This window comes from Centruroides vittatus, unplaced genomic scaffold, assembly GCF_030686945.1.
Source record: "Centruroides vittatus isolate TY-2023 unplaced genomic scaffold, ASM3068694v2 contig_986, whole genome shotgun sequence".
Classification (NCBI taxonomy): domain Eukaryota; kingdom Metazoa; phylum Arthropoda; class Arachnida; order Scorpiones; family Buthidae; genus Centruroides; species Centruroides vittatus.
Window position 1 is genome coordinate 1,715,893 of NW_027122655.1, and position 12,267 is coordinate 1,728,159.

Here is a 12,267-nt window from a genome sequence, read left to right on the forward strand (position 1 = left end):
ATTTTGTGGGGTAATTATTTACTCACGGCCGGGAATTTTTCGCGGGCGGTGTGTCCCGTCCCTCGCCGCCTATTCGAAATGGCGATGCTTCGGACAAAAATCTTCTCGGTGCCAATTTAGCTATTCTCTAACTACATGTAGCCGTTTTGATGTTACATCCATTTAGTTATCCAAAGAAAAATATCCCAAATGTAAAAAAAATTGCGCCAAGTAAAGAATTCTGACCAATGGCGTAGCATAGTGGGGGTGGCAGGGGCGGCCCGCCCCCGGCGGCACTTTTAGGGGGTGGCAAAATTTCACAATAAATAATAATATCTTGTAAAAATTTGAACCTGTACAATACACAATAATGATTGTTCTTACTGAAAAGTTCTTTAGAATAACTGTATATTTTAGACTTTTAAATTGAGATACCTAAATAAGGGGGCGAGGAAATTTTCTTCCGCCCGGGCGGCTGACATCCACGCTACGCCACTGATTCTGGCAATTTAAATGACAGTCAATTTTTTTCTTCAGAGTTTTCCTTTAGGTAAAGACAAGCTTTGTGTTTCGAAGCGGTATTCATCATAATTTTGTACAAATTAACGTACAATTTTTCTTTATTTCGGGTTTTGGTTTCCAATTTTAATTTTTTAATTATTAAAAATTGTAATTAGAAAATGTGTAACGTCAGCTGAGGATTTTATCAGCTGAAATGCTGAAATATAGTGTCATACAGGATTATATTACGTTAAAGTTATTTTACTTTATGGTTAAAGTGAAAAATGGCTAAAAAGATAAAGGTTTTGTTGCACGTACGAAGAGGGGAGGTTACGGAAACTTGGACAAACTCGGACGAGAGGGAGAGAGAAAGTAAAAATTTCAAGAAAAATGCGGACATAATTTATGGACAGCCCTATAGTGTTCAAGCATATCCTAACTCTGTGCGAATTGATTATAGCAGCTAGTGTCTGTGGAAACGAGTAAAAGACTCGAGACAAACTCGTGCAATGATCTGTCAAAATCACTCTTTAGAAATAGAGAGGCACGAAAATCACAAAATTCGTTGCAAAATCCAAATTTTTAACATTAAAACTAAGTCGCTACGCAACAATAACCTTTTCTTGTTGAGAGAGGATCTATTGTTGACTCGTGCGATTATTTATTGCGAGTGTTTTTTCGAGTTTTGCATCATAGTGTAACTTTAGACCTACGATCTTTTTAGATTTAAATACTTTTTAACTTTGATAAGCAAAATATCACAGTTAGCGGCGGTGGTTTTTAATAACAAGTGATCGGTTTCCTTCAGAGGAATCGGATCTTTTCATTTATTTTGGAGGGAGCCGATTCAGTCTTTTCATTATTAATTTTCCAATCGAATTGTTAAAGCAAAATGAACATTAATAACTAGCCTACTTTAAATCTGTTATTCCCCACTGTAGTTTATATATTATGTATATACAGTACATTAATATCCCATATGAAATTCGTCTGAATCTTAATTAATTAGAATAATTCGAGTTCAATCGTCGTCTCGTTTCCTGTATTTTTACACGTTTTGTGTTACGATAATCAACAGAATAGTACAATTTTTTATAAACTAATTTTTAATTTCAACATTAAAAATCGTCGAAAAGATTGAATTATTATATATAATAAATAGAAATTTTATTACAACATTCATTTCTGCCTTTGAGATAATTAAAACGATCATTTTTGCATTAGAAATTTACAGTTCAGATTAGAATAGGAGTATTTCTTAAATAACGCAAGTTCTGTTTTCACAATATTGGCTCGTTTTTCTTTACAGAATGGATAACTTTAAAGATTTGAAGGAGTGGCACATCTCTGACCAGGGCCGTAATACCCCGTTCGCACCGAGCATTTCAATCTAGATTGTGACCAAGAATGGCGCGCCTTTTTAATTTTTGTTATTAAATAAAAATAAAAATGGCGGTTTATTTCTGAAATATATGTTCATGTAAAAGTCAAGAAAATGAAAGATTAAAAATTACAGATAATAAATACTATATAAATATAATTATAGAAGTTTTTTGTGTTATTAATTTCGAATGCATATTATTCCAAAACCTTCTTGTTGGCGCCTTTATTAAATCGGCGCCTATGGCGGGAGCCATGTTGGCCATACCCTAGTTAGGGCTCTGTCTCTGACCATCCGAGCCCGAGGATGGCGCCTCATCTTGGCTTCGTGCTTCCGAAAGATGCGGAGGAGGAGTCGCGCACACCCTACGTAAAATGGATGGTCGTCATAATTCCAGACGACAGCGCCTCGTCTCTCGTTCATTATCTGGAGCGGCGATATCCCGAAGTTCCGGAATGGACGGTGGAGACACGATCACTTGAGACGGGACTGGACAGAAAGGAGTCCGAAGAAATGGTGGAAGAATCCGTCCAGCGTAAAAGGCCTTGGTGCAAAAGGTTATTTTTCTGCTGGAAAAAATAACTTTCTTTCTGCAGAGCCTTCTTGGACGGATTTCGACTTTCCATCGAATGTGATACAATTACCCGGAAGTGACCTTTCACCCGGCTACGACTTAATCAACTGGACTTGGCTTTCCATCCCAATTTACGGATGGATACTTCGACAACATTCGAGATTCGTTATTCAACTTCGGTTAAAGTGCGTAGAACGACGACAGTGACGTCATGTCTATTGTGGCCGAAGTGACAACGAAACATTAAGCAGTGTTTGCGTGTTTAATTAAAAACTATGTTTAAACGACTATAACTGGTCAAGGCAACTTGTAATATTTCAACCGGTGTTCTACTAGTAAAACATTTTACCACGGAATAATGCACTACGAGAAGAAACCATTTCCACGTTGAACTTCAACCAAACACACCTTGCAGTGGATATGTGTTGAAACCGGAATTATAATTACTTCAACAATTAAATATGTATATAAATTTTTATATTTAATAAAAGTTATTAAATTTCATGTTAACTGTTTAAAGATTCGACATTTATCAAATATTAACATTGCTCATTTTTGGATTAATTTCTAATTAGAGACATTATTATTAACAATTGTGACGGATGGCGAAAAAAGTAAAAATTTATAACGAAACAAAATACAGTATAATTTTAAAAATTTGGAATTTTTTAGTGAAAAAATTTTTTTAAAATGAGGTCCGTCAGCACATTTTAAATACATTTAAAATCCTTAAAAAGGAATTACAAAAAGCAGTTTGTACCTTAAACTAATCAGGGGCGAATTGTCTGAGCTTGCTTAGCATGCGTAGCATGCTTAAGAGAAAGTTTTGACTGTCAATATATTTTTTATATGAGAACAAATATGCCAATAATAATTTATTATAACGTGTAAACTCTTTTATCATTTGTGTTTTCCTTTATATTGGCAGCTAGAGGCTAGCCGTTTTAAGTCAGTGCGATGCTTGAGGAAACTCGATCGCTCGCTAGTGTGGAGGTTTGCCGCGGCAAACGAGTGCGCGCGCATGACGTCATTCGAAGCATTTAACACGGCCAGATCGGATTGGCTTGCGGTACCCAGTCAGCATTCATGTATTGTGTACAGGGACGGATCTACATAGGGACGAATAGGGTTTAAGCCGTAGGCCCCCAGTATCAAGGCCCACAAAAATTGAATTATTATCATAAATTATTAATACTTTTTCATTATAATATATTTCATATATTTCATGTGTAGATATAATGGGCTTTATAATAGTCCAAACTTTTTTATTCACATCAAATAACGTTTCTGCCTATTGTTTAGTGCTAGAGATAGGCCCTATTATTCTTATTATAACTTTCAGCATGCTCAGAAATTTTGTTTGGGATTCGCCCCTGAGACTAATGTACAGATTTGTGTTAAATAATGTTTCCTTCACTCAGTAACAAATGTAACATCAATTAACGATCACGAAAATGTCAGGGTTTGGTCCAAATTTATCTCTAGTTGTGGAAAAATGGCCTATTTACAGCTGAAGAACGAAATCATGATTTACTCAATTATTACTCGATGATTTGAATGGTTTTGTTGCTTGTACCAGCATTAATTGTAATTGATAAATTGAAAAACGAAAAAAAAGGCCAATTTTATTACAGAAAAGCGAACTATAAGCAACAATTATTTTTGACTGTAGGCCAACGGGGCCCTAATAGGAAGTGGGCCTTTATTTGTGCTCATTGTTAGTTGGTCACAGGTCCAGAACGAGACACCGGACAGTGAGGATTAAACCGCCCAAGAGTGTTCGTCCGACTACGATCCAAGTTCCCTGAGTACTAAACTGCCGTTTTAGCCGCTTCGGCCAATACAATGGTTTCACAATTACAGTCAAACCTGTTTTTATGCGGGGGATAGGAACCGCATTAAAAAAAACGCATAAAAAAATCTCACGAAACTTCACGAATGGCTGTAAATAATAGTTTTCGCGACACAATTTAAAAATATTTTTTTATGCGGTCAACAGGGACCGCATAAAAAAAGTCTCACATAGAAAATAACTCAAAACCGTACGAAATAGAATTGATTGACAACAGATGTCAGCACTTGACTGCATCGTCTGGTCTATCGTCTGTTTTACATATTTTTGTCCAGGTGGTGTTTTGTTGACTTAAAAAGTAAATTATTTCATTTTTCGCATATTCATGCAATAATATTACTATAATAAGTGCATTTATGCTATAATAAGTTTATTTAGCTATAATAAGTCAACGTGAGACATGACGAATCGCACGAGACTAGTCGCCAACTATACCGCACAAATTAAAAATTCGCATTAAAAAAATCGCACATAAAAAGAGCGCATAAAAACAGGTTTGACTGTATTTTAAATTGTACGACCGTAAAACGATTGTTTTGTTTGAACACTTTTTACTTCAGAGAACACGCGATATTTCGTGTGAAAATTTCATATATTTTCGCTCTTAGCTGTTACAAAATTACTCCACTCTGCTTCACATTTTGGGTAAATTGGTGGATTCGACATTTTGTCGATTGTGAGACAAAGTTTGCAGTTTCCTCGTTCCCAACGTTCTGTAATAATGCGTAGGGAATTTTTTCCAAATATTTTTTGCAATCGAATTTTTCCTATAATTCAATAATATGCATAATACTTACCGGCACTAAAGTTTAGCTGGGCGTATCTAACGCGTTTGATGTTATCTATAAATACTGACTGGTTCTTATTCAAATAATTCTAACAAGTGTTCACACAATAATAACTATCTCGCACGTTTTCCGCATTGTTTTCTACAAAAGGCACAGGCGTTATTAATTTGAAAATAAGCTTTAAAGCGGGTGAAGCTTATACAAATAAAAATGGTATCGAAAAAGAAAAATAATCTAGTATAAATGTGTAGCCCTTGACCATAATTATTTCCTATAAGAAAAATATCAGAAAAAGGATAGTTTTCCCCTCTGACTCTCATAGACCCTGGCTGCATCTCGTTTTCCTAAGCTTGTCCATGGAACTATAATACCGAAGTGTCAACCCCTGGAATTAATTGAAACCAGTACATGCGCGCTCAGGACTGAAGTCGTCATCTTGAGCATGGAAGAAACACAGTCATCTTGTTGCTTAAAGTTGTAATTCCATGAAATAATTCTACTTTTTATTTATGTATCATTTTGATTTTATATTTTAAGCCTGTATTTTTTATTATTATTTTTTTGAATAAAAATTAATCACAATATAAAATAACCTAAAGCCAATTTACTTCAAATATCAAAGTTTATTTAAGGATTCTGAATCCTCATCTTCAAAATCAACATATACAGTATACGAGCTAGTTTTAGATTCATCTTCTGATTCCACGTTACAATTAAACTAATTTACTAATAGTTACCGATTTTTGATTAAATAAATGTACTGTGTATGGCCAGAGTCTGTTTCGTATTATTTTAGCAATATAGAACTAAGTTAAGAAAGAACAGCACGACAGCGTGTATTAAACAGGGCTGTGGCGTCGGAGTCGGAGTCGTGGAATTTTGGTATTTTAATCGGGGTCAGAGTCGGAATTTTTCGGGGGGGGGTGGTCCGTTCGGATATGTCGAGCCCCGTCCCTCACCACCCGGTCGCCCCATTGTGAACCTGGCCGAACCCAACCCATAATGGGCCTACTAAAAGAGGTCCTCTTAGTGCCCACAGGGCGGAGAGTTAAAAAAAAAAAAAAAAAAAAAAGTCGGAGTTGTCAAAAATCTCCCCGAGTCCGACTTCTGTTTACTTTCCAAATTTGTTATGTATATAAAAAACGAAAAAGTATTTGAATCGTGTCACATTTGACTCTCCGAGATTTTTGCAAATCTATACGTTTGGAGATCTCTCGAATCCAAAAAATGTCAAATAAAGGAAAAAATTCGCGCGTCTGTTGGCGTCTAATTTGTTTAATTTCTTTATTCTGTTCTTAACTATTAAACAATATTTCAGAATGAGTAAAGTTTAAGAAACAAAATTTGTCACTGTAGCGTGTGTATAAAGGGCATTAATGCTATTAAATTTTGGTTCTTTATTAAAGGTCGACAGGGTAGAGACATAGAAGGGGTCATGTGTCATATCTTCAGTGTGGTCGGACTTAATGAATATTTTACTCGTTATTAGCATTCACTATCTTATAATATAATCGAGATGGGTTAATAATAATAACAATAATAATAAAGGATGAACCGATAAGCAAAATGGCCGATTACCGATTAATCGGTCACGCATTATTGGCCGATACCGATTAATCGGCCGATTAGTGTTAGTAATTTATTGTATTAATAGGTAATTATGGGTACGTTCGTAAAGTCGAACGAGTTAAACGAGAATGGCGTCATCGTTATTCTTTTCGAACGATTCGTTTATAACTAAATGGCTGTTTCTAAAATCGAAAATATGAATGTTGCTAGTGCAGCCTTATCCGAAATATTTTTCTTAGATTGCTTCGGGTGGACAGTTATTTCAATCATTTTACCTTTTAATTCACAATTTAAACATTCGAGTAGATTTAGAAACATCGATATCGTCGGGCACCATTTTCTTAACGAAGTAAACTAACTCTTCGTGAGCTTCGTTAGAGTTTCGTTCGAAACGCCATCACCGCAGAGCATGCGCACTGAGCGACACTACTACTTTTCGAACGATCGTTACTAAATAAACCGACAAATGGAACAGTTCCGTTCCAGAGGATCGAATAAAAATATTTAAATTTCAAAAAATTGACAACGGATTAAAAGATGATAAATAATAAACGAATATTGTATAAAATTAAAAACAAGGAATAAAATAAAAATTAAAAATAAACTCAGAAAAACTCCTAAATACAAGTATCAACTAATACTAATGCAGAACAATAAAATAAACATGTAAATTAAGAGTTCCTTGCAGAGTTTTTAACCATAAACTTCCAGGCCGATGGAAGGCCTTCAGCGTCCCTCGCATTTATACACACCCCTTCCAGTAAATCTTTGTAAATCTCTATTTTCTCAGCGGTCCATGCTAATGTTGGGGAGCAAATGTAAAGTTCCAACGCCACGGTACTATCCCAAATGGCTCAGACCGAAAACTCGGTAGTTAAATGGGATGAAGCGGACATTATCAAACCCGTGAGCTCCCCAACATTAGCAAGGACCGCTGAGAAAATAGAGATTTACAAAAGCAAACTGGAAGGGGTGTGTATAAATGCGAGGGACGCTAAGGCCTTCCATCGGCCTGGAAGTTTATGGTTAAAAACTCTGCAAGGAACTCTTAATTTACATGTTTATTTTATTGTTCTGCATTGGTATTAGTTGATACTTGTATTTAGGAGTTTTTCTGTGTTTATTTTAATTTTTATTTTATTCCTTGTTTTTAATTTTATACAATATTCGTTTATTATTTATCATCTTTTAATCCGTTGTCAATTTTTTGAAATTTAAATATTTGTATTCGATCCTCTGGAACGGAACTGTTCCATTTGTCGGTTTATTTAACCTGATGATGACCTATGGAATAGGTCGAAAACATTTGTTTTAAATTAAACTTTCTCGGCAATGATAAAGGTGTTAGATTATTATTTAATATTTTGCTGAGCACGTTCTATATAACATATTTATGTATTAATCTAATTCACAACACAACACCTTTACTTGTTGTTGAGATAGTTTTACTGAAAAAACTAACGTTTTCGGCCTACTCAAAAGGCCATCATCAGGCTTAACTTTCGAACACGGAACATTGGCGTTCCATTAAAAGAATACATTTGTTTAAAAATTCAAAGCATCAGTAACGGAAAAAAAGGAAGAACATGGTAATATATACAAATATATATACAATAAAATCAACATAGTAAAAATAAGAAGTAAAAAATAAAAAATAAAAATGAATCTACTGGTGATACTTTATATAAAGAGAGTAGCAAATTATTGAAGAATAATTGATGAAAAATGTAAATATAAGCTAAGGCAAGCCTACGAGTTCGTGTTACATTTCTTGACTACAAATTTCCAAGCTGTCGTAGGCTGTCTGCGTCCCTCGCATTTATGCATGTCTCTTCCAACTTGCTTTTGTAAATTTCAATTTTTTCAGCGATATTTGCTAACGTTGGGGAGCTCAAGGGTTTGACAATAACCGCTTTCTTCCATTTAATTATTGAGCCTTGGGTCTGCGCGAACAGCGAAAGTACTGTTGCGTTGGAGCCTTTCCTGACGTCATACTTGCCGTTCTTCAAGTCTTATCCCTAAATCCCTACGTTCCCAGTAAAGTCACAAAGTTTACTTACAAGAATTCAAAAGGCATTATGAAAAAAATTGCAAACCGCAAGGAGACCAGAATGGTTCTAGAAAGAGCTCCGAACCTATATACAATCTTAAGAAATGATAAAGATCACGTTAAAAAGGAAGAAAAAGCAGGAGTGTACAAAATCATCTTACAAGAACACAGAACTAGGAATCGAAAAAGACTACATTGGAGTCACAACAAGAAATTTAGGGATAAGACTTAAAGAACACAAGTATGACGTCAGGAAAGGCTCCAACGCAACAGTACTTTCGCTGTTCGCGCAGACCCAAGGCTCAATAATTAAATGGGAGAAAGCGGTTATTGTCAAACCCTTGAGCTCCCCAACGTTAGCAAATATCGCTGAAAAAATTGAAATTTACAAAAGCAAGTTGGAAGAGACATGCATAAATGCGAGGGACGCAGACAGCCTACGACAGCTTGGAAATTTGTAGTCAAGAAATGTAACACGAACTCGTAGGCTTGCCTTAGCTTATATTTACATTTTTCATCAATTATTCTTCAATAATTTGCTACTCTCTTTATATAAAGTATCACCAGTAGATTCATTTTTATTTTTTATTTTTTACTTCTTATTTTTACTATGTTGATTTTATTGTATATATATTTGTATATATTACCATGTTCTTCCTTTTTTTCCGTTACTGATGCTTTGAATTTTTAAACAAATGTATTCTTTTAATGGAACGTCAATGTTCCGTGTTCGAAAGTTAAGCCTGATGATGGCCTTTTGAGTAGGCCGAAAACGTTAGTTCTTTTAATAAAACTATCTCAGCAACAAGTAAAGGCGTTGTGTTGTGAATTAGACTAATTATTTGCTGAGCAAGTATCTACTTTATTTTATGTATTAAATTAAAATGATAAACTGTTATTTTGGAAAACTTTTTAATTTTAATTAATAGCCAAATCCAAATCCAAACCCCTCATGGCTTCCAGTATTGCTTGGAAACTTTTTAGGAAAGATAAAAACGAGAAGATTTCCAAGTTCAATTTGTGCCAGGCTTTAATATCGAGAGGTGGAAAAAATGCTAAAACTTTACCACTAAAAACATGATAAATCATCTGAAAAAATTTCATCATGAAGACTTTTTAAAATAAACTTAAAAGATGAAAAGAGAAAGTTCCGAAACGAAAAAAGCTGGATGTTTATCAGTAACAACGGAAACTCATATCCAAAGACAAGCTACTTTAACTCAATTAACAGAGAAGAAAAAATTGTGGGATATAAACGATCAACGATCCAAAGAAGTTCATTACTTGATTGGAGAAATGATAAGTGTAGATATACAGTCATACTCTGTTGTGTCTGATTTAGGATTTCAAAGATTACTAAAAAAATCGTTCCTAAATACACAAAGTTTACATTCAACAAAAATGTAAGAGGCATGAAGGAGATTGCGGACGTTAAAAAAGCAACATTGATCTTAAAACGAGCTCCAAATCTTTACAAAATTCTAAGAAATGATAAAGGGGATATTAAGAAAGAAGATAAAGCAAGAGTTTATAGGATCCCGTATGAGAACCAACAGTTAGGATTGAAAAAGGAGTACTGTACATAGAAGTTACAACGAGGAACCTGGGAGTAAGGGTCAGAGAACATAAATATGATGTTAGGAAAAGTTCAAACGCAACGATACTGACCCAGATGGCTCAAGCCCAAGGATCCGTCGTTGGATGGGAAGAGGCGGAAATCGTCAGAAAAGTACAGTACACTTTCCAACTTTAGCGAAGACTGCCGAAAAAATGGAAATATACAAGAGTAAATTTGATGATAGATGCATTAACGCCAGAGATGCAGAGGGCTTACCCTCAGCATGGAAGTTCGCCATTGAAAGACTTATAAATAGCTCATGATTCGCGCCATGTTCCTCAATCACGTTATGAGAACCTTAATAGTTTTTATTATCTAATGGTAGCTTGTACTAATAATTTTGGAATTGTTGTATATCTTTATTTTTACATTTATGTATTTTTTATGCTTTAATTTTTATTTTAATTAGTTGCTCTGTTGTCGGTATTTTTTTGAATTTGAATTTTGGTATTCTATTCTATGGAAATTATTCCATATTCGTCGGTTTCAACCTGAAGATGATCTATGGACTAGATCGAAAACGTTCGTTTTCTTAATAAAATCCCAACTCTCCACTTTATTCGTGTTAATTACTTGGTTGGTTTTATATATTTAAAGTTTAAGATTTAAATAAAATAGATAGCTTTGAATAGGTTATATTATACCTTATAATATGTATCGATAAAAGAAATAATTTAACTTACAATTTTTTTAATATTCAGTTTGTCATGTGGTATATAATAAATATATAACAGAAATTTATTATTTTTTATTACTAGCCTTATACGTGACATTCTAACAAAAATATTAAAATGCAAAATTGGCCGATTATTCAAACCGATTAATCGGTGAAATGGCCAATATGGCCGATTACCGATTACTTACCGATTAATCGGTGCATCCTTAATAATAATAATAATAACAATAACAACTCTCCTGTGGTCACCACCTGGTCGTGGTGGGAGAGCCCAGTAATTTTACTGATCCATAGGGCAATGCAGGCTGGAGCACAAGCTCCTGGTAGGGACACCCATGCCAGTAAGGTCTATGGGGAGAAATGAAGCTAAGAGTTCTGTGGAGATATGTATCATGGTAGTAACCAGATCTAAATGTGTTACCGGCTCGGACGTCGCCCGGGTTAACAAGGTCCGCGTTCGTGGGTTAGGCAGAGGCTCACGTTCGAAAAATAGGCCACAGTCTCCCTTGGTTACTGGTGGCGAAAGCAGCGCCGGCCCAAGCATGGCTACTGCAATGCCCTCAACAGATGTGAGAAACCAACCTAGCCTTGGTGTTTCTGTGACAATGCATCCACAGACCACAAAGGCTGGAAAACCACGCAACAAACGGATGAAATGGACAACGAGAAATGAACAAGTTTATCATCCGTACTTATTACACCATCACAAAACTCGAAACAAACATGACAGCATACAGACAACAACTACACCATAAATTCACACAACAATATCCTCACCCCACTGTTACCGAACAAAGAGTTGTTGATCAAAAAAGAACAATTATACACAACAACCTTATCTCCACAAACAACACTTGAAGTTATCAAACAACAGGTTGCTGATCAAATACATCAAGAGACAGAAACATTTAACATTAATGAAGATCACGTAACCTGTCAGGATAATCCAGCAACAAGCACTGATTACAGCACACACACAACAACTACCACTATTGATACTACAAACACTTCCTCATTCATCACTGATAACAGAGACATAGATTTAGTTAATACGCTCTCACTTATATTTCAGGAAACACTCACTAAATATACAGGCACAGATCCCACACAAAGACCACGAATACCAAAAATCAACACACGTCAAAAGAAGTAGGAAAAACACTAAATTATGTAAACACTCACTTAATACCTACATTCATTCAGTTCTACACTCTCAGATATTCATACATTAGTTTATGCTGGGGCAGTCACAGTAGTGACACACCATGGTCTGAAAGTA